Below are 22,637 nucleotides of genomic sequence, written 5' to 3' on the forward strand. Positions count from 1 at the left end.
GCATTTAACTTTAGAGTTTTGAATAACAGTGTGTTCCTTGTGAAAACAAGAGATTTTCTTCATGAAAATTGTGCCAAATGCAGAAAATTGTGTGTAGTGTTTTGAAAAAAGCGTGTTTTAGAACTGCAATTTGAGTGTAAAACAGGAATTGTGCTTGTAGTTTAGCAGAACTGGTTTAGGGGGTTGGTGCATGAGTTACATGTTGTGGTCATTGTGTCTCAAGTACCAGAATTTGTGTGTAAACAATCGAGAAAAACTGTAAACACTAGAACTGTATATACTATTTTGTAACTGGACCTCATGTATTTTAAAATTGTTATTAACAGTGTACTGTCTCTTTTAGAAGACATGAGTTCATTAACTTTTAGGGTAATGTTCTTAGGCTGCTCTGAGTGATCTGACAGTAGGTCTGTATCTTCATGTTCTGTAACATGTCGGGAAACATTGTGCCGCCTTTGACGTCATATTTCTGACTTCATACACAAAATGATGAAGAAAAAATCAGCTATTGTGAAAATGAACATCCATGCACCTTCATATATTCAGTGAGTTTATTTATTTATTATTTAATGTTATAAGATTTTGATGCTTGTTGATCCTGGTCATCCATGTTCTACACTTCTCATATAGCTGTGTGGATCAACAAGGGCGGCACCTCAGTGGAGTTCCTCTAACCAGTCACACACAGATACCCAAAATGCATCGTTCTGGTAAAAGAAGAGAGAGAGAGAGGATGGGTTAGAGAGAAACATCTGCAACAATCACTGAAATGTGAAATTGAGATGTAACGTTTCCTGATTGGATGGTGCCACCATCGTCCCTCCTTGATGCGCCGACAACGTCTCCTGTTAAATAAAACAAGAAGAGATGTAGGAACATTCCAGAAGCTGTAGCGTTTGGACAGATGAGCATGTAGAGCAGCGTTTATCAGGTAAAATACACTGATTGTGGAAATGTTACCTGGATTTCTTACACGTCTGCTCAGCTACACACTGGACTACTGCGCTGCTTCCTTCTCAAGAGCAAAAGTTACGTAGCTGTGGTCTGATCAAACTTCCACTACATACACAAATACACACATTAATAAATATTAATAAATATGTGTCTACATTTTAGCATCTGTGTTGATGCAGATACAAGTACTGAAATGTACCTCAGACACCAGCTGCTCCATCATGTCCATCATGTCAATGTACTACGTCTAGGGTGGATGTTGTACCTGGCATGTGCTGTGCCATTCCACAGGGCTGCTGTACCCCTTCATTACCCACTCATGATCCAGCAGATGCTCCACCTTTATGCGCCGCTCTGGAACCACCTACAGGACAAGATACAAGAACTTCAGGTGATGAAGCCCACAGAGAAACACACACCCACTTTGCTCACATTAAACACACCATAAACACACACCTGCAGCATTTCCTTAATCAGCAGTACAGAACCAGGAGACAGCCAGTCAGGAGTGTCAAAATGTCCTTTCTGAAGAAAACACAGAGCAAAACAATCACATCTGATCAAAGAACATCACCACAAGCCGTTACTGTTACTTTTACTGTATGTTTAACATGCTGCTGAGCATTAAATAATGGATTCAGTTTCATAATCGTAACAAGACGTGTATGCCAATGGTGTTTCATTGTAGTTCCAAGACTTACAGTGATTTGTTCATGGAGCTCCACAAAGTTGTCACCATCGAACGGGAGGTAGCCACACAGCATGTCATATAGGACAACACCCAAGCTCCAAACATCTGCCTAAAACACACACACACACACACATATTCATTGTCTTTTTTAACCATGCTTTACCCTGGTCAGTCCCCTCATCCAGACCTCATAGAATAACTCATGAATGGGGCTACAGAGGGGACTGAACACCTTGGATTTGGAGACTTTTCAATTGAAGTTTATCAGGAATAACCTGGGGACACCCCCCCACACACCTACCTCTGCACCAAGATAGGGTTTATCATCAATGATTTCTGGTGCCAAGTAGGGAGGGGTTCCACAGCCCTCAGTCAGAGCAGTACCCAATCCACCCTACAACAAAACAGATTTCTATCAACCGAAGGTCCAACTGTTGACTCGCATCTGCAACACAACACACAAACTGAACCAGCATGGCTCTGTGATGTCCAGTTCATCTAACTGATCACTGAAACTAATTGTGGACACCATGTGTGCAAGGCTTTAGCATGATGGATGGGGGTAAGCACACCACCTTACTAGACTCTCTGAATGGCACGCTTGCTTTAAGTATACACTACAGTCTTAGGAGAAACACGAACCTCTGGTTTGGCACAGAGACCAAAGTCGATGAGCTTGATGTTGTTCTTCTCATCCAGCATCATGTTTTCCTGAGAGTCAAAATAAAACACGTCATGTACAAGCACTAACAAAGAAAGAGCACAAAGTATAAGTGGAAATCGTTTGGCTGACGCACTGGCTTAAGGTCACGGTGGGCGTATCCCTGGCTGTGGACGTAGGCCAGCGCCGAGACGATCTGACGGAAGATCCTGCGCGTCTCCTCCTCCGACAACCTGTCGTTATTATTGATGTGGTCAAACAGATTTCCACCCGGACAAAACTGGATGAGAGAACGAGTCATGTGAGCAGCAAATCATCGTAAATCCAGAGATTGAATCAAATCTGATAGTTTCCAACCACTGATGGTACCTCAAGCACCATGTAGATCTGGTCAGCAGTCTCCACGACTTGGTACAAGCGGCACACGTGCTGATGATTGAGGTTCTTCAGGGCTTCAATCTCTATCCTCAAATCAGACAACTCATCCTGCAATGGGGATGAAACCGGAACAGTTTTATGACTTTTCAGATCAGAATTAGGAGAACCAAGCGTTTGGAAACTGAGACACGTCCGTCTTTAACAGACGGTTTTGCTGAAACTAACCCCGAGCTCTTTTTTCTCCAGGATCTTGATGGCCACTGGCTCTTGAGTCTGAATGTGCCTGCCGAGCTTGACCGTCGCATAACCACCTGAAGAACGATTGAATTAAAAAAAATATTAAGTCAGGTTTTAAAAGATGCACATCTGTGTTACACAAAGGCAGAGAGACGACTGAAAGTGGTACCAGTTACCTGATCCAATGGTTTTGTAAACCTCATAGCACTTGTGCAGCTCAGAGCTGTCCTCAACCACACGTGACGTTCCCTCTGAGATGTTGTCCGTCTCGGGTACAGTGCATGGCACCTCAACCTGCTGCCCTCAAGAGACATGTTATTATTATTACTGATTTGGCCTTTTCTTGGCCTCTTTTTTGGCCTCTTCAGAAGGTCGTCACAGGTATCTGGAGCCAAGGGAGGAACCAGGGGAGGATCCGTAGAGCCAACACGACCATTGAGGAGGTCCCACAGATGCTCAATTGGGTTCATGTCTGGGGCTAAGAGGAATCCAGGGGCCAGGGTGGTACTCAGAGGTCCTCCTGACCCAATAAGGTCCTGGTAGGTCGTCACAGGTATCTGGAGCCATAGGAGGTTCCAGGGGAGGATCAACACAGCAAACTGATACTCACCTGGTTCCCATCTGCCTTATGGTCTCCTTCATAGACTGAACTGCAGTCTTCCTTTCCCAGCAGCTCTCCAAGGGTGTATCGGCTGTCCGGGTTCGTGTCGGTCGTCTTTTCCTCTTGACCTTCTCCGTCGGTGGTTTCTCCTTCAGCATCTTCAACACAAGTATCACCAATGATGCTTCATGTGTTATGTGGACCAAAAATAAGGGTCCATATAAAGGGCCGGCGTACTCACCCTTGTTCTCGGGAGCATCACAGACAACCTCTCCAGAACTGATCCCACCTACGAAGCCCAAGGGTTAAATATATAGTCACTAGAGTTCAATAGTGTCGGACTCAAATGTGGTGGCGTTAAGGTTACCTGGAGCCTCAGAAAACGCCCGCGGTTTCTGTGAGTCCTCCAACTGAACCTCCCCGTCCAACAACGTCTCACTGGAGTCTGATTTCAAATCGTCCTTGTACCCCTTCTTATTCAGACGCATTAAACTGGTGTTAAAGAGCCGAGAACCGAACCCCTCCCCTCCCGGAGTATAGTGGTGATGATAATTCACCTCGCTCTCAACTGTTTCTTCTCTCTCAGTCAGGTTCTGGATGGCGCTGATCCACACCCGTCTACCTGCCTCACAGTCGGCCTGGAACGTACAGCTCCTGTACACACGGTGATAGATACAGATTATATAGGATGCAGACAGACAGACAGATTGAGTAGATAAATAAACAGAAAAATAGACAGACATTCAGACAAACAGATGGATAGACAGATAGATAAATAGTCTGTCTATCAATCTGTCTATTGATCATCTGTCTGTGTGTCTATATCTGTCTGTCTTTCAATTATCTATCTATAATCTATCTTCTTGTCTATCTGTCTATCCATTTGTCTATCTAACATCTATCTGTCTGTCTGTCTGTTGATCATCTGTCTGTCTGTCTATTGATCATCTATCTATCTGTCTATCTATTAGTCTGTCTGTTTATCTATCAATCATCTGGTCTATGTATCTATTGCCTGTCTGTCTATCAATCATCTTGTCTATCTATCTATTGTCTGTTTATTGATCATATATATGTCTGTCTGTCTGACTATCTGTCTGTCTGTCTGTCTGTCTACCTATCTGTTTGTCTATCGATTATCTATTTATCTATAATCTATTTTCTTCTTTATCTGTCTATCTAGCATCTATCAGTCTGTCTGTTTGTTGATAATATGTCTGTCTGTCTATTGATCATCTATATACAGTATCTGTCTGTCTATCTATTAGTCTGTCTGTCTGTCTATCTATCAATTATCTTGTCTATCTATTTATTGCCTGTCTGTTTATTAATCATCTATCTGTCTATTGATCATCTATCCGTCTGTCTGTCTGTCTGTCCGTCTGCCTATCTTTCTGTCTGTCTATTGATCATCTTTCTGTCTGTCTATTGATCATCTTTCTGTCTGTCTATTGATCATCTGTCTGTCTGTCTATTGATCATCTGTCTGTCTGTCTATTGATCATCTGTCTGTCTGTCTATTGATCATCTGTCTGTCTGTCTATTAATCATCTGTCTGTCTATCTCTGATGATTATAGATCTGGACTTACCTTGTGGGCGTGTCCACGTGGAAGCAGAAGCGTCGCCCGGCGTCCTCGCAGCTCTGGACCGAACAGCGCTGCAGGTCTTCCGCCAGCACCGTGAAGTCACGCTGGGGGAATAGAACATAAAACCTTCTTATTTATACAGTCGATGATATAAACGCCGGTGAAATCCTCCCAGACTTAAACACGACGGGGGCGGTTTGGGATGCAGCCCGGCACAGAAGTCGACTTCTGCTGTGATGCGCCTGAATTATGAGGGGTGTAAGACTGCGGTGCATTATGGGTATTTCACAGAGTCCAGGAGAGAGCTAATTTAGATCATGTAAAGTCATGTGACCTACCTTAAACCTCTTCTTGTAGAGAAGCTGATTGTTCTGTATGATGAACCACCGCCTGCACAGATCAAACACATCATATATACAGTGTATCACAAAAGTGAGTACACCCCTCACATTTCTGCAGATATTTAAGTATATCTTTTCATGGGACAACACTGACAAAATGACACTTTGACACAATGAAAAGTAGTCTGTGTGCAGCTTATATAACAGTGTAAATTTATTCTTCCCTCAAAATAACTCAATATACAGCCATTAATGTCTAAACCACCGGCAACAAAAGTGAGTACACCCCTAAGAGACTACACCCCTAAATGTCCAAATTGAGCACTGCTTGTCATTTTCCCTCCAAAATGTCATGGGATTTGTTAGTGTTACTAGGTCTCAGGTGTGCATAGGGAGCAGGTGTGTTCAAATTAGTAGTACAGCTCTCACACTCTCTCATACTGGTCACTGAAAGTTCCAACATGGCACCTCATGGCAAAGAACTCTCTGAGGATCTTAAAAGACGAATTGTTGCGCTACATGAAGATGGCCAAGGCTACAAGAAGATTGCCAACACCCTGAAACTGAGCTGCAGCACAGTGGCCAAGATCATCCAGCGTTTTAAAAGAGCAGGGTCCACTCAGAACAGACCTCGCGTTGGTCGTCCAAAGAAGCTGAGTGCACGTGCTCAGCGTCACAGCCAACTGCTGTCTTTGAAAGATAGGCGCAGGAGTGCTGTCAGCATTGCTGCAGAGATTGAAAAGGTGGGGGGTCAGCCTGTCAGTGCTCAGACCATACGCCGCACACTACATCAAATCGGTCTGCATGGCTGTCACCCCAGAAGGAAGCCTCTTCTGAAGTCTCTACACAAGAAAGCCCGCAAACAGTTTGCTGAAGACATGTCAACAAAGGACATGGATTACTGGAACCATGTCCTATGGTCTGATGAGACCAAGATTAATTTGTTTGGTTCAGATGGTCTCAAGCATGTGTGGCAGCAATCAGGTGAGGAGTACAAAGATAAGTGTGTCATGCCTACAGTCAAGCATGGTGGTGGGAATGCCATGGTCTGGGGCTGCATGAGTGCAGCAGGTGTTGGGGAGTTACATTTCATTGAGGGACACATGAACTCCAATATGTACTGTGAAATACTGAAGCAGAGCATGATCCCCTCCCTCCGGAAACTGGGTCGCAGGGCAGTGTTCCAGCATGATAATGACCCCAAACACACCTCTAAGACGACCACTGCTTTATTGAAGAGGCTGAGGGTAAAGGTGATGGACTGGCCAAGCATGTCTCCAGACCTAAACCCAATAGAACATCTTTGGGGCATCCTCAAGCGGAAGGTGGGGGAGCACAAAGTCTTGAATATCCGCCAGCTCCGTGATGTCGTCATGGAGGAGTGGAAAAGCATTCCAGTGGCAACCTGTGAAGCTCTGGTACACTCCATGCCCAGGAGAGTTAAGGCAGTTCTGGGAAATAATGGTGGCCACACAAAATATTGACACTTCAGGAACTTTCACTAAGGGGTGTACTCACTTTTGTTGCCGGTGGTTTAGACATTAATGGCTGTATATTGAGTTATTTTGAGGGAGGAATAAATTTACACTGTTATATAAGCTGCACACAGACTACTTTTCATTGTGTCAAAGTGTCATTTTGTCAGTGTTGTCCCATGAAAAGATATACTTAAATATCTGCAGAAATGTGAGGGGTGTACTCACTTTTGTGATACACTGTATATAATATTGAGTGTATATATATAATATTGAGTGTATATATATAATATTAAGTGTATATATATATACATAATATTGAGTGTATATATACAGTACAGGCCAAAAGTTTGGACACACCTTCTCATTCAATGCGTTTTCTGTATTTTCATGATTATTTACATTGTAGATTCTCACTGAAGGCATCAAAACTATGAATGAACACATGTGGAGTTATGTACTTAACAAAAGAAGGTGAAATAACTGAAAACATGTTTTATATTCTAGTTTCTTCAAAATAGCCACCCTTTGCTCTGATTACTGCTTTGCACACTCTTGGCATTCTCTCAATGAGCTTCAAGAGGTAGTCACCTGAAATGGTTTTCCAACAGTCTTGAAGGAGTTCCCAGAGGTGTTTAGCACTTGTTGGCCCCTTTGCCTTCACTCTGCGGTCCAGCTCACCCCAAACCATCTCGATTGGGTTCAGGTCCGGTGACTGTGGAGGCCAAGTCATCTGCCGCAGCACTCCATCACTCTCCTTCTTGGTCAAATAGCCCCTACACAGCCTGGAGGTGTGTTTGGGGTCATTGTCCTGTTGAAAAATAAATGATGGTCCAACTAAACGCAAACCAGATGGGATGGCATGTCGCTGCTTGTTGCCTCTCCTTAGCAGTGTTTTCCTAGCAGCTATTTGACCATGAAGGCCTGATTTGGCCTCTTAACAGTTGTTCTAGAGATGGGTCTGCTGCTAGAACTCTGTGTGGCATTCAACTGGTCTGTGATCTGAGCTGCTGTTAACTTGCGATTTCTGAGGCTGGTGACTCGGATGAACTTGTCCTGAGAAGCAGAGGTGACTCTTGGTCTTCCTTTCCTGGGTCGGTCCTCGTGTGTGCCAGTTTCGCTGTAGCGCTTGATGGTTTTTGTGACTCCACTTGGGGACACATTTAAAGTTTTAGCAATTTTCCGGACTGACTGACCTTCATTTCTTAAAGTAATGATGGCCACTCGTTTTTCTTTAGTTGGCTTATTGGTTCTTGCCATAATATGAATTTTAACAGTTGTCCAATAGGGCTGTCGGCTGTGTAGTAACCTGTCTTCTGCACAACACAACTGATGGTCCCAACCCCATTGATAAAGCAAGAAATTCCACTAATTAACCCTGATAAGGCACACCTGAAAACCATTTCAGGTGACTACCTCTTGAAGCTCATTGAGAGAATGCCAAGAGTGTGCAAAGCAGTAATCAGAGCAAAGGGTGGCTATTTTGAAGAAACTAGAATATAAAACATGTTTTCAGTTATTTCACCTTTTTTTGTTAAGTACATAACTCCACATGTGTTCATTCATAGTTTTGATGCCTTCAGTGAGAATCTACAATGTAAATAGTCATGAAAATACAGAAAACGCATTGAATGAGGTGTGTCCAAACTTTTGGCCTGTACTGTATATATATATATATATAATATGAAGTGTTTATATATATAAAGGCCTTCAGGTCTGGTGACTCACAAGAGCTCAGGAGGGCTAGAAGAGAGCTGACTGCAGGGGTAAAAAGAGCAAAAGCTGCATATGCTCAGAAAATCCAGGGACACTTCTCCTCCCAGGATCCACGGAGCATGTGGAAGGGCATTAAGTGCATCACAGACTACAAATCCAGTGATGCAAAATGCCCCAAAGACCCGTCCCTGCCCGAAGCCCTCAACAAATTCTACGCCCGCTTTGAGGACCCCGACACCCCCCCCAGCACCAGACTCACCCCCCCACCTGGAGAAAAGCCCCTCAGCGTTACACCAGCAGAAGTGAGGAAGACTCTTAAAAAGATCAACCCACGGAAAGCTGCTGGCCCGGACAACATTCCCGGGCGGGTGCTAAAGGAATGTGCGGATCAGCTCTGCGAGGTCCTGGCGGACATTTACAACGTCTCCCTCATCCAAGCAGCTGTTCCCACCTGCCTGAAGACCGCCACCATCATCCCGGTCCCCAAGAGTTCCACAGTGACTGGTCTGAATGACTACCGGCCAATAGCCCTCACGCCGATAGTTACTAAGTGCTTTGAAAGACTGGTTATGACCCACATCAAAGCCACCATCGACATCACTGTGGACCCACACCAGTACACATACAGACAGAACTGCTCCACAGAAGATGCCATTTCTTCTGTGGTCCACACTGCACTCACCCACCTGGAGCAGAAGGATTCTTATGTCTGTTTGCTCTTTGTGGACTTTACATCTGCTTTCAACACCATGATTCCCCAGACCCTAACAAACAAACTCTTCTCACTTGGACTGAGCATTTCCCTTTGCAACTGGGTCTTGGACTTCCTGACCAACAGGCCGCAGTCAATGAAGATCCATGACATCTCCTCCTCCACCACTATCCTCAGCACTGGCTCCCATCAGGGCTGCGTGTTGAGCCCCCTCCTGTTCACACTGCTCACATATGACTGCTCACCTCTCCATCCGGGCTGTCATATTGTGAAGTTTGCGGACGACACAGCAGTGGTTGGAAACATCACAAAAAATGATGAGTCCAACTACAGACAGGAGGTGGAACACCTGGAGGACTGGTGCAGAAAGAACAACCTCTGCATCAACACGAAGAAGACGAAGGAGATGATCGTGGACTTCAGAAGGAGCAGACACGCCCACCTCCCCCTGCACGTCGGAGGATCTGAGGTGGAAGTGGTCTCCAGCTACAGGTACTTAGGTGTGCACCTGAGTAACAACCTCACCTGGAGCAACAACACTTCCTGTCTGGTCAAGAAGGCACATCAGCGGCTCTACTTCCTCAGGCGGCTGAGGCGAGCCGGACTCGGGAGCTCAGTCCTCACCTCCTTCTACAGATGTGTGGTGGAGAGCGTCCTGTGCTCCAGCATCAACGTGTGGCATGGAAGCTGCTCGGCTGCAGACAGGAAAGCTCTGCAGAGAGTGGTGAAGGCGGCACAGAGGACGGTCGGAGTCAGCCTCCCCACCACCACCGACATCTACACCTCCAGATGCAGGAAAAGGGCCACCTGCATCATGAAGGACCCCACTCACCCAGCACACTCACTTTTTGTCCCGCTCCCCTCAGGCAGGAGGCTGCGGAGCATTAAGTGTAGAACAACAAGACTGAGAAACAGCTTCATTCCCGAAGCTGTAAGACTCTCAAACTCCACCTCGCCAAACACTCTGCACTGACACTTTCAGAGTACACTTGGACACCTTACATTTACGCACAATAAGACACTGTCTTTGCACCTTGCACTTGGTCACTTTATTATGCTGCTACTCAGTTCTACTACCCATGCTTATAAGTTAAATGCACTCTTATTGTTCATGTTGCTGCTACATTTCTACATTTCTACATTTTTACATTTCTACATTTTTACATTTCTACATTTTTACATTGCTACATTTACTTCTACTTTTTATATTTGTAAATATTTTTCATACTGTGATTATTCTTTTGTATTGTATATATTAGATATTTTATTGGGTGTAACTGGGACCTTGGGTCATAATTTTGTTCCACCTCATGTACCACATGTGATGTGAATGACAATAAACCCTCCTTGATCCTTGATCCTTGATCCTTGATCCTTGATAATATTGAGTGTATATATATAATGTTGAGTGTATATATATAATATTGAGTGTATATATATAATATTAAGTGTATATATATATTAAGTGTATATATATGGAGGACGCCCGGGGAGGCGCCCCGCAACACAGCACACGCAGAAACCTCTGTCTCAGAGAAGCAGCCATCGTAAATGAGGAGAAAATCAAAATGCTGCTCCTGAAGAGCACAGGTCCACATTGTGATGTCACAGCGTTCCGAGGGAGCATACTATGACACACCCTGGTACTTGTACTGACACACCCCTATACCATGACACACCCTGGTACTGGTACTGACACACCCCCATACCATGACACACCCTGGTACTGGTACTGACACATTCTTTTGGTTTCTGTAGATGTTAAATGAAGATACTCGCCCAACGTGGGGCTCGAACCTACGACCCTGAGATTACGAGTCTTATGCTCTACCAACTGAGCTAGCCGGGCTTAAGCAGCATGTCAGAACAGACAGCTCATCAGAGAGATGTAGGTTTAATTCACTAACATTACGGTCAGATTAAGAACTAATTCACAGTTTACAAACAAACAATTCAGAATAAGTAACAGAAACAGACACAGACTTACTGTCACTGTATTGTATTATATTATAGTGTTAAATTGTAGCCTATTTTATTGAGATTATGCTTTAATGCTGTATTTTCTTACATTTATTTAATCCAGCACAATGGTTAAACTGCACAACCCAACAAGTTAAAATAACCCATCATGTGTCCAATATTTACAGTGCCTGGTTGCCAAATAACACATTTTCACCTGCATTCGGCCTTTTCTTTCCTGTATACCAAAAATAGTCACCATTGCAGGTCTACAACACGTTACAAAAACACTTTTATTTTTGCTTTATTTATCTTGCCGGAGTCACGTATTGTATTGAAACTAAAATAAATAAATAAAACCTTAAAATTAAAAAGCAAGTGTTTAGGTTCATTTATCATCTTAACACATTTACAAACTAATCAAGCTCGTCAAATTTCAGACATTGTTCACGTAAACAAAAATCTCAATTGGAAGCACAAGGTTCCAAGATTCATTTATTTATAGACAGTGCAAAAAATAACAAAAAATGATCAGTTAAAAAATAACAACAAACACAACAACAACAATTTAATAATAATGTCACAAATCTGTACCCAAGCAACAAGCTGTAATTTATCTAGCACCACTAGATGGGAACGATCTCTGTACAACATTTTGAACTTCACTTTAAAAGTCAGTTCAGTGTGTTTTACTGTAGTAAGAATAGCTCCACATGTTTTGTACGTAGTGTTTATGGTATTTAAGCTGGATGGATAGATGGAAGTTAACATGTAATCTAAGGTGACTTAAGTTTATTCGCTGCTGTTGGCTTATAAATTTTTACTGAACAAACTGGCTCGTATTTTGGCACTGATATACCCTCCTGAATGGTGATCTGCTTGGTTGACACCAGTGGCGATTTCTCTAAGACTGCCCTAAAATGTCAAAAATTAAATGGTCAAATATGTACAGTTGTGTTAACATTTCATTGACTACAAATGCGTTAGAACACGTATATCTTGAAGACGAGTTCGTTCAGAATCAGCTAATTATCACAAATCGATTCGATTTTCTTAACTTAACTCATACATTCCCGTAGCGTCAGTGCATTTGCCCGCAGACGCTGAGCGTCTCTGTACCTCTATGGCTTGCGTTGAGTTTTTTTTTTTTTAATGGTCCGATACTCGCCGGTCATTGGATAAATGCCTCGATTTTGTCCCGCCCCCGGATGCTGAGCGTCTCTGGGGGTGAATGGAGCTGTGGGCGGGTCTGGACGCTGAGCTTCTGCAAGATGATTGGAGGCTCAGTGGAAAGGCTGAATCCCGTTTTGATTGACAGCTAGTTTGAGCGCTACACCGTCACTTCTCAAACTCAAAAGAAGCTTTATTGGCATTAGTCACTTAATCACTGGGAGCTTCAGTCCCATCGCAGATTTTGCGAGTGAAGTCGAAAGACAAACTGCTGTAACCCATTTCAGGCCATTTTCTTGTAAAAGGAACAGAGGGTAGAATTTATGTGTAAACAAATTGACAAATTTTATGATGTAAGCCGACAATGAGCTTCCCCTCTTTGAAAGACCAGCAGCCGCCACTGGTTGACACAACTAGCAAAAGTAATCACAGGCGCTCTGTTGTACTGCACATACCCTGAACGCTACCATCCTGAAACTGCTAAAGTTTCTAAACCTTGGAACTCACACCGACTCCCAGATGTAACTTGCCATTTGCCAGTAAATGAAGCCAAAAAGAAAAATACACACACACACACACACACACAACTTCAGACTTTAACATCTCAGATTTTTTTAAACTGACGGGATTCATATAATTCTAAAATAATGTAGAAGATTTAGGCAGTACATTTTAACTATTCTTTTGCTAAACATTGCCACCCAAGTATCAAAATCACAACAAAACGCCTCACTGTTAATAATAATTGCACTGAGTTAAGTTTAGGACCCAGTTGGCCGGTAGGTGGCGCTGTAAACAATGATTTGCCTTTTGGTATTACAATTTGGCATAGAGCAGTCATATGTGGAACACTATTCTCTACTCAGCATTGATAACAGTGTTTTTACTTAAATAAAACCAGGTTCCACCGAGATTTGAACTCGGATCACTGGATTCAAAGTCCAGAGTGCTAACCATTACACCATGGAACCACACAGTGAGGTCTTACTTAAGCCCAAAAGTTAATAATTAGTCATTTAAGAGCAAGTTGGCTGTTAGATGGCGCTGTAAACAATGATTTGCGATTATATTTTGGGATGGAGCAGTCACATGTGGAACACTATAACACTACTAGTGCTATTATGATATTCAGGCTGGATGAATGGATGGAAATTAACATGTCATTTAAGATGACTCTAAACTAGCACAAGCAATTGTGATGCTCTGTTGTACTGCACATGCGCTGAATGCTACCATCCTGAAACTGCTAATGTTTCTCAATCTTGGACCTCACACTGGGCCCCAAATAAAAGCAGTAAGGCCCCACCAAGATTTGAACTCAGATCGTTGGATTCAGAGTCCAGAGTGCTAACCATTACACCATGGAACCACCAACACCTAGGTAAATAAAGCAAAAATACACAACTTCAGACTTTAATTTTACATCTCAAGTTATTTAAACTTATGTGATTAATTGACTGAAATTTAGAAGTTTTAAACACTAAATAAAAGTAATTTTAGTTGAACATTGCCACCCAAGAATCAAAATCACAACTGTTGGAACAAGTTCAGGACATTTCATAGAGCAGTCATACAGTACGTGGAACACCATTCTCTACTTAGCATTGATAACAGTGTTTTTACCTAAATAAAGCCAGGTTCCACCAAGATTTGAACTCGGATCGCTGGATTCAGAGTCCAGAGTGCTAACATTACACCATGGAATCACAAAAGGGCATATTTTTTTATGAAGGGTTAAGCACAAAGGTTAATAATTACACCATTAGCTCCACATGTTTTTATGTAGTGTTGATGGTATTTAAGCTGGATGAATAGATGGAAGTTAACATGTCAGACATCACAAGTTGCAAAAACTTGCAACACGCCACCCCCCCCACCCCCCCCACCCCCCAAAAAAAAAAAAAAAAAAAAAAAAAAAAGCTAAAAACCTCTCACACACAGCAAAGGATATGGGTGATTACAGAACTTTTAGGAGCTGCTAACTGAGCTACTAAGCTAACTGTTCGCGTCGCGTGAGTACAACTTAGTGCTCTAGATAGTGTGAAAGATAATTGATTTATGTTCCCTACATAGTGCACTACATTGTATATTAGAAAATAATTTATGTTTTTTACTTAGTGCACTAGGTAGTGTACTAGATATCAGACTTATGTTTCTTACATAGTGCACTAGATAGCATATTAGTTAATGGATTTAGGTTCCCTACATAGTGCACTAAATTGGATATCAGATAACGGATTTATGTTCCTTACATAGTGCACTAGATAGTATTTTAGATATGAATTTATGTTCCCTACGTAGTGAACTAGATAGTAAATTAGACAATTGGTTTATTTTCCCTACACAGTTCACTAGATACTGTATTACATAATTAATTATGTTCCCTACATAGTGCACTAGATTGTATTTTCGATCATAGATTTATGTTCCCTACTTAGTGCACTAGACAGCATATTAGACAATTGATTTATGTTCCTTACACAGTGCGCTAGATTGTATATCAGATAAAGGATGTAATACGCGATCGTATTAATAAAGTCTGTGTCACCTTCGTGCATGTGTGTGTGTGTGTGCGCTCTTGGCCGCTCATTCTAGATTCCGGAAGATTTTATCTGACTTGCGTGAATCAGGGAGCCGCTATGTATATGTGGGAGACTCTCCTGTACTTTATTTTACAAAAAGCCAGAGTGTACAATGAGAGGGGGAATTATGTTTCTTATTATATAATTGTTTCTCAACAAAAAACCCCAGACTTCATTAAAGTTTATTACATTAATAAAATTACTTTTTATTCACCTACAAACTGTAGTGGGTTTTCACTGCACATGATGAACTAATAAACACAAAATCATTTATTAGTCAAAGCAAATTGATGATACATTCATCTCATAAATCATGATACACTGCTCTACTCTACATGAAAGTAAGTACAAAGTATCGGTATCGGATCGATATCGTCGATACTGGCCCTGTATTTACTTTTTTAGTATCGCACACCACTAATACAGATGTGCTAATGGAGATGTTTTACTGCTAAGCTGCTGTTCAACTCCAGTCCAGTTGGTGGCGCTGGTGCGTCTTAAGTTGTTCTGCCAACCGCCATTAAACATCATAAGAAGAACAAGAAGCTGCTGTGTTTGTACTGTAGAGCCTCATCTGTAAGTAAAATATGTATTTAATTATAACCCTTATATTTAATTATAACCACATTCTAATTAATAATAAAACTAGAGTTCATAATAAAACATCACTGTGAGGATTTGAGGAGTTTTAACTCCAGTTTTATTTAAACACACAAACTATTAGCTGCTCCGCTAACTGTTAGCATCACACATGATTCAGTACTGATGAACCGATTCATTGAACCGATCCAGCAAAATGAATCAATTGAGCGGAACTGATTGAGTTTCTAAATGATTAAATCTCACAATTTTATATAAACACGTGATATTTTTAAACTTTGTTTATGGTTGAACTTTGTTGATAGGTGAACTTTGTTTACAGGTGAACTTTGTTTATAGTTGAACTTTGTTTATAGTTGAACTTTGTTTACAGTTTAACTTTGTTTATAGTTGAACTTTGTTTACAGTTGAACTTTGTTTACAGGTGAACTTTGTTTACAGTTGAACTTTGTTTATAGTTGAACTTTGTTTACAGTTGAACTGTGTTTATAGTTGAACTTTGTTTACAGGTGAACTTTGTTTATAGTTGAACTTTGTTTACAGTTAAACTTTGTTTACAGGTGAACTTTGTTTATAGTTGAACTTTGTTTACAGGTGAACTTTGTTTACAGTTGAACTTTGTTTACAGGTTAACTTTGTTTATAGTTGAACTTTGTTTACAGTTGAACTTTGTTTACAGTTGAACTTTGTTTACAGGTGAACTTTGTTTATAGTTGAACTTTGTTTACAGGTGAACTTTGTTTACAGGTTAACTTTGTTTATAGTTGAACTTTGTTTACAGGTGAACTTTGTTTACAGGTGAACTTTGTTTATAGTTGAACTTTGTTTACAGGTGAACTTTGTTTACAGTTGAACTTTGTTTACAGGTGAACTTTGTTTATAGTTGAACTTTGTTTACAGGTGAACTTTGTTTACAGGTTAACTTTGTTTATAGTTGAACTTTGTTTACAGGTGAACTTTGTTTACAGTTGAACTTTGTTTACAGGTGAACTTTGTTTACAGTTGAACTTTGTTTACAGGTTAACTTTGTTTACAGTTGAACTTTGTTTACAGGTGAACTTTGTTTATAGTTGAACTTTGTTTACAGGTGAACTTTGTTTACAGGTTAACTTTGTTTATAGTTGAACTTTGTTTACAGGTGAACTTTGTTTACAGGTGAACTTTGTTTATAGTTGAACTTTGTTTACAGGTGAACTTTGTTTACAGTTGAACTTTGTTTACAGGTGAACTTTGTTTACAGTTGAACTTTGTTTACAGGTTAACTTTGTTTATAGTTGAACTTTGTTTACAGTTGAACTTTGTTTACAGTTGAACTTTGTTTACAGGTTAACTTTGTTTATAGTTGAACTTTGTTTACAGTTGAACTTTGTTTACAGGTGAACTTTGTTTACAGTTGAACTTTGTTTACAGGTGAACTTTGTTTATAGTTGAACTTTGTTTACAGGTGAACTTTGTTTATAGTTGAACTTTGTTTACAGGTGAACTTTGTTTACAGTTGAACTTTGTTTACAGGTGAACTTTGTTTATAGTTGAACTTTGTTTATAGTTGAACTTTGTTTACAGTTTAACTTTGTTTATAGTTGAACTTTGTTTACAGTTGAACTTTGTTTACAGGTGAACTTTGTTTACAGTTGAACTTTGTTTATAGTTGAACTTTGTTTACAGTTGAACTTTGTTTATAGTTGAACTTTGTTTACAGTTGAACTGTGTTTATAGTTGAACTTTGTTTACAGGTTAACTTTGTTTATAGTTGAACTTTGTTTATAGTTGAACTTTGTTTACAGTTGAACTGTGTTTATAGTTGAACTTTGTTTACAGTTGAACTTTGTTTACAGGTGAACTTTGTTTATAGTTGAACTTTGTTTACAGGTGAACTTTGTTTACAGTTGAACTTTGTTTACAGGTTAACTTTGTTTATAGTTGAACTTTGTTTACAGTTGAACTTTGTTTACAGTTGAACTTTGTTTACAGGTGAACTTTGTTTATAGTTGAACTTTGTTTACAGGTGAACTTTGTTTACAGGTTAACTTTGTTTATAGTTGAACTTTGTTTACAGGTGAACTTTGTTTACAGGTGAACTTTGTTTATAGTTGAACTTTGTTTACAGGTGAACTTTGTTTACAGTTGAACTTTGTTTACAGGTGAACTTTGTTTATAGTTGAACTTTGTTTACAGGTGAACTTTGTTTACAGTTGAACTTTGTTTACAGGTTAACTTTGTTTATAGTTGAACTTTGTTTACAGTTGAACTTTGTTTACAGTTGAACTTTGTTTACAGGTTAACTTTGTTTATAGTTGAACTTTGTTTACAGTTGAACTTTGTTTACAGGTGAACTTTGTTTACAGTTGAACTTTGTTTACAGGTGAACTTTGTTTATAGTTGAACTTTGTTTACAGGTGAACTTTGTTTATAGTTGAACTTTGTTTACAGGTGAACTTTGTTTACAGTTGAACTTTGTTTACAGGTTAACTTTGTTTATAGTTGAACTTTGTTTACAGTTGAACTTTGTTTACAGGTGAACTTTGTTTACAGTTGAACTTTGTTTACAGGTGAACTTTGTTTATAGTTGAACTTTGTTTACAGGTGAACTTTGTTTATAGTTGAACTTTGTTTTTTTTTGTTTTTTTATTTAACCTTTATTTAACCAGGAGGTCCCATTGAGATTCAAAATCTCTTTTACAAGAGAGACCTGGCCAAGGTTGCAGCCAAACCACAAAACAAGAATTAACAACATCTTAAAACAATTTACATTTTAAATAATTAAACATGTGCAATATAATAAATAGAACACAATATAAAAATACAAAGAGTCTCAAGAAAAACAAGTACAAGTCTCCATCACTACATCCTTTAAGATAGCTTTAAATCTATTTAAGGACATAAGTGTTTCTATTTTGAGCACTTTTTGTATTTTATTCCATCCCCAAGCTGCCGAATAGGAGAATGCAGTTTTTCCTAATTCAGTTGACACTCGTGGTACATTAAAAAGCAACCACTTATTAGAGCGAAGCTGATATGGACCAGAGCTAACAAACAGGAGATTACAAAGATACATTGGAAGTTTGCCAAGTATTGCTTTATAGATAAAAATATACCAATGCTGTTGTCTACGAATTGTAAGGGATGTCCAACCAACTAAATTATAAAGGATACAGTGATGAGTAAGGGACTTGGAATTTGTAATGAAGCGTAATGAAGCATGATACACTGAATCCACATGTCGCAATATGTGGGATGCAGCATGCATGTACAATATGTCACCATAATCAATCACAGACAGAAAAGTAGCTTCTACAAGTTTCTTTTTAGCACTGAATGTAAAACATGATTTGTTTCTAAAATAAAAACCAAGTTTTGCTTTAAGCTTTTTAACTAAATTTGTAATATGTACATTAAAAGATAGATGTTTATAGCTGAATAGTCTGTCTGTCTGTTAGATCTTTAATAATGCAGTCAGCAGAAGAGGGAGACGAAGAATTTCAGAAGAAAATAATACAAAAGGAGGATGATGATGATGATGATGATTTTTTCTGTAAGTAAATTTGGAGCATGATGACACTTTTTCACCAGACAGTGTGGTACAGTACAGTACAGTGTGGTACAGTACATTACAGTTTGGATTTAAGTTTTAATCTAACTAGGATTTATTTATGATCAGGAACCAAACCCACAACCTTCAGTTTCCTCCAGTTGTTGAGATTCTTCTTCTCATATTGATGAATTTCAGGTGAAGTCACTTTAATCCCTGCAGAACTTGTGGCTTCTGTGGAACTGCTCTTCTCAGAGGACCAACAGTGTGGAGGTTTCCAGATGAAGCCTGTGAAGAAAGAAGAACCTGAAGATAAAGATGAACTCAGTAAGACTTGAGCAAAATCATTTCTCCTAATTTGGTCGTGTCTAAATTTCTTGTAATATTTTTGTATATTTAGTGCATAAGTGAGCAGGTGAGTGAAATGAGGAGACAGAAGATAAAGAAGATTAAACAGATCATGCTGACTGTACCGTGTTTACACTAGTATATAATTACAGAGTAATGCCAGGTGAATACAAGTGGCTGAATGATTGGGTAATGAATGAGAAGAAATAAAGTCGAGTATATAAGCTGATATATTCAATATATACGTGACTGTTTGTGCTGATGGTCCTGGAGAGATGAGTCTGCACCTTCCATCCAGATCTTAACTCTCCTCCTTTTTTTTTTAGAAAGTGTTTCAGGCCTGAAATGCAGGAATGGATGTTTATTAATAAATGAAATGAAGTTGAGCAGATAAATGATGAAACATCTCAGCTTCATCCTGTCTGACATCAAATAAAAGTCAAAGTCTGTGTTTATATTATTATTCGCTTTTTCCATACTGTCCCAACTTTTTCTGATTTGGGGTTGTATTGTTATTATTATTATTATTAAATCTGCTGAAACCCTGTTTGAACAAAGGTTTATAGGTCGTGTTTTTGACAGATAGTATAGAAGTACGTGTCTGTTAGTTCTAACTTAAGTGCTTAATAAAGATGTTGGTCGTTACTACCAACAATAACAAACTTATTTTTTTTCTTCACAAAACAAAGAGATTTCAGGTGAAAGAACCTCGATCCCTGTGGAACACGTCACCTCTGAGGAACACCTCACCCCAGAGGACCAACAGTGTGGAGGTTTCCAGATGAAGCCTGTGAAGAAGGAAGAACCTGAAGATAAAGATGAACTCAGTAAGATCTTTTTTATCTTGAGTAAAATAAGATTTGGATTGAATAGAATCAGAGGAACCTGGGATGAAGCATCATACAGTGAAAGCTTGTATTGTGCTCATGCAGATCAGTGTGAGCAGGAAATGATGAATGCAGGATGAATCACGTTACAGGACTTTAGCATCAGATCTCAGTTTAACAATTACTAACTATTGATTATTTATAATGTTATAAATGTCTTTGATTATTTATAATGTTGTAAATGTATTTGATTATTTATAATGTTATAAATGTAATTGATTATTTATAATGTTATAAATGTATTTGATTATTTATAATGTTATAAATGTATTTGATTATTTATAATGTTATAAATGTATTTGATTATTTATAATGTTATAAATGTATTTGATTATTTATAATGTTATAAATGTATTTGATTATTTATAATGTTATAAATGTATTTGATTATTTATAATGTTATAAATGTATTTGATTATTTATAATGTTATAAATGTATTTGATTATTTATAATGTTATAAATGTATTTATTATTTATCATGTTATAAATGTGTTTGATTTTTTATAGTGTTATAAATGTATTTGATTATTTATAATGTTATAAATGTATTTGATTATTTATAATGTTATAAATGTATTTGATTATTTATAATGTTATAAATGTATTTGATTATTTATAATGTTATAAATGTATTTGATTATTTATAATGTTATAAATGTATTTGATTATTTATAATGTTATAAATGTATTTGATTATTTATAATGTTATAAATGTATTTGATTATTTATAATGTTATAAATGTGTTTGATTTTTTATAGTGTTATAAATGTATTTGATTATTTATAATGTTATAAATGTATTTGATTTTTTATAGTGTTATAAATGTATTTGATTATTTATAATGTTATAAATGTATTTGATTATTTATAATGTTATAAATGTATTTGATTATTTATAATGTTATAAATGTATTTGATTATTTATAATGTTATAAATGTATTTGATTATTTATAATGTTATAAATGTATTTGATTATTTATAATGTTATAAATGTATTTATTATTTATCATGTTATAAATGTGTTTGATTTTTTATAGTGTTATAAATGTATTTGATTATTTATAATGTTATAAATGTATTTTATTATTTATAATGTTATAAATGTATTTGATTATTTATAATGTTATAAATGTATTTGATTATTTATAATGTTATAAATGTATTTGATTATTTATAATGTTATAAATGTATTTGATTATTTATAATGTTATAAATGTATTTGATTATTTATAATGTTATAAATGTATTTGATTATTTATAATGTTATAAATGTGTTTGATTTTTTATAGTGTTATAAATGTATTTGATTATTTATAATGTTATAAATGTATTTGATTTTTATAGTGTTATAAATGTATTTGATTATTTATAATGTTATAAATGTATTTGATTATTTATAATGTTATAAATGTATTTGATTATTTATAATGTTATAAATGTGTTTATATTTATAATGTTATAAATGTGTTTGATTTTTTATAGTGTTATAAATGTATATGATTATTTATAATGTTATAAATGTATTTGATTATTTATAATGTTATAAATGTATTTGATTATTTATAATGTTATAAATGTATATGATTATTTATAATGTTATAAATGTATTTGATTATTTATAATGTTATAAATGTATTTGATTATTTATAATGTTATAAATGTATTTGATTATTTATAGTGTTATAAATGTGTTTATATTTATAATGTTATAAATGTGTTTGATTTTTTATAGTGTTATAAATGTATATGATTATTTATAATGTTATAAATGTATTTGATTATTTATAATGTTATAAATGTATTTGATTATTTATAATGTTATAAATGTATTTGATTATTTATAGTGTTATAAATGTATTTGATTATTTATAATGTTATAAATGTATTTGATTATTTATAATGTTATAAATGTATTTGATTATTTATAATGTTATAAATGTGTTTATATTTATAATGTTATAAATGTGTTTGATTTTTTATAGTGTTATAAATGTATATTATTATTTATAATGTTATAAATGTATATTATTATTTATAATGTTATAAATGTATTTGATTATTTATAATGTTATAAATGTATTTGATTATTTATAATGTTATAAATGTATTTGATTATTTATAATGTTATAAATGTATATTATTATTTATAATGTTATAAATGTATTTGATTATTTATAATGTTATAAATGTATTTGATTATTTATAAT

At 37.4% G+C, this 22,637-nt stretch overlaps 1 long non-coding RNA gene, 2 other non-coding genes and 1 pseudogene across 3 annotated transcripts; 1 reads left to right on the forward strand and 3 right to left on the reverse strand.

Annotated features, from left to right (window-relative positions):
- Nucleotides 1-22,637, forward strand: part of LOC134326770 (zinc finger protein 850-like) — a 267,899-nt pseudogene that overhangs the window by 98,734 nt on the left and 146,528 nt on the right.
- On the reverse strand, nucleotides 653-1,213 carry LOC134326845 (uncharacterized). The gene is made up of 3 exons (XR_010014607.1): nucleotides 1,154-1,213; nucleotides 961-1,059; nucleotides 653-845 (listed from the first exon to the last, which is right to left on the reverse strand). It is a non-coding gene; the product is annotated as an uncharacterized LOC134326845 (long non-coding RNA).
- On the reverse strand, nucleotides 11,130-11,202 carry trnat-cgu (transfer RNA threonine (anticodon CGU)). The gene has a single exon. It is a non-coding gene; the product is annotated as a tRNA-Thr (tRNA).
- On the reverse strand, nucleotides 13,382-13,453 carry trnaq-uug (transfer RNA glutamine (anticodon UUG)). The gene has a single exon. It is a non-coding gene; the product is annotated as a tRNA-Gln (tRNA).

This window comes from Trichomycterus rosablanca, chromosome 14, assembly GCF_030014385.1.
Source record: "Trichomycterus rosablanca isolate fTriRos1 chromosome 14, fTriRos1.hap1, whole genome shotgun sequence".
Taxonomy (NCBI): Eukaryota; Metazoa; Chordata; class Actinopteri; order Siluriformes; family Trichomycteridae; genus Trichomycterus; species Trichomycterus rosablanca.